This window comes from Chiloscyllium plagiosum, chromosome 33 (genome assembly GCF_004010195.1).
Source record: "Chiloscyllium plagiosum isolate BGI_BamShark_2017 chromosome 33, ASM401019v2, whole genome shotgun sequence".
In the NCBI taxonomy this organism is placed as follows: domain Eukaryota; kingdom Metazoa; phylum Chordata; class Chondrichthyes; order Orectolobiformes; family Hemiscylliidae; genus Chiloscyllium; species Chiloscyllium plagiosum.
In genome coordinates this window covers 20296236-20297949 of record NC_057742.1, presented here as the reverse complement: position 1 = coordinate 20297949, position 1714 = coordinate 20296236, and the positions used below count along the sequence as shown (strand labels likewise).

Genomic DNA, 1714 nt, shown 5'->3' with positions numbered 1-1714 from the left:
ACAATAACAAGTCCAAGCTTAGAATTCATAAATGCTGTACTTAAATATATTATTTACACAAGTAAACAATATCACATCGGTACAACTGATATAGGTAAGTACAGCCTATAGTATTTTATTTGTTAATATAGTGTTAAATAAGTTTTGCAATTTTATCTGTATGTGAAATGAATCCTCTTTCTTGATAATTATTCCACGTTGTTCCTTCATGATGAGGCATCAAAAAAAGTGATTCTTACAATTATTCTTGTATCATTATATCCTAAATTCAAACTGAATTCTTTTAGACTTGGCATTAAAACTTTTTATAGTTTTTGGCAGAGCAATTTATTTATACACTTGTTAAATTGTAAAAATAGCAAATCACCTCAGTTAGATGTTTTTCAGTTAGAACTGACACAAATCCCGACTCTCATATCCTGCAGTTCTGTGGAGACTGTGTATCTCTGGACCAGTAATCCCAGAATACCAGTCTCATGTTCTGGGTGATTTAAGATCCTCTTTTGCAGATGGTGAAATTTGAAATCAATAAAAACAACTGGAATAAAAAGCCAATTTAAAGGTGATCACGTAACTTATATCTTTTATGGAGGAAGATCTGCTATCCTTAACGAGTCAACCTAATGCTATTCTGAATGAACCCTATCCAACCGTGCATGGTCCAAATCCCTCGATTCCCTGCCTGTTTTTCAGTCTGTCTAAATGGCCTAGTTTAAGATCGATGCAACTCTCTAATTCTGGCTTCCTACATAACTCCAATATTAATCCATATACAGTGAGGCTGGAGATTTGAAGTCAAAATGGAAAGTGCTGGAGAAATGCAGTGGGTCTGGCAGCGCCTGCAGAGATAGAAATAGTTACCATTTCAAATCCGATGATTTCTTTGAAATTTCCAATATCAAGCTCATTTATGGGTGTCTTCAACCAGGGGTGAGACCATTTTTAAACTATTGTGTACGGTTCTGGTTGCCCTGCTATAAGAAGGAGGATGTTAAGCTGGAGAGCATACAGAAAAATTTACATGGATGTTGCTTCGAATGGATGGTTCGAGTTATAAGGAGAGGCTGGATAGGCTTGGATCTTTTTTGCCCTGGAACTTCGGAGGCTGAGGAGTGGCCTAACAGAGGTTTACAAAACCAAGAGGGGCATGAATAAGGTCATTGGACAAGGTTTTTTTTAGGAGTAGGGGAGTCCAAAACTATAGACATAGGTTTAAGTTGGAAAGGGAAATGTTTAAAAGGGATCTGAGGGGCAGATTTATCACACAGAGCGTGGTGTGTAAATGAAATGAGCTGCCAGAGGAAATGGTAGAAGCAGGTACAATTACAACATTTAAATGACATTTGGAACATGAATAGGAAAGGTTTGGAGGGATATGGATCAAATGTAGGCCAATGGGAATACTTCAGTTTAGGATACCTGGTCAGCAGGGACACGTTGGACCAAAGGCTCTGGTTCCATGTTGTCAGACAGTAAGTTATGATTTGGGAGAACAATTCAATGATTTGGTATTATATGATACCATTCCTGATTTCTAAGCTATGCCGCCCATGTGCTGTAACTTCATCATTAACTGTTCCAAAGTGGACTGCAAGTATTGCACAAAAATCAGCTCCAGTTTATTTCAGATTATTTTCAAGGACCACCCAAAGTGTGGCTCAAGCTCATCAAAGAATCAATCCATTTGTTCTATCATGGGTTTTCTCAGCATTTT

General features: G+C 37.5%; 1 protein-coding gene across 1 annotated transcript in view; it reads left to right on the top strand.

Annotated features, from left to right (window-relative positions):
• The window catches only part of LOC122539926 (beta-1,4 N-acetylgalactosaminyltransferase 2-like), a 68285-nt gene that overhangs the window by 43492 nt on the left and 23079 nt on the right, over positions 1-1714 (top strand). The window lies entirely within an intron of this gene.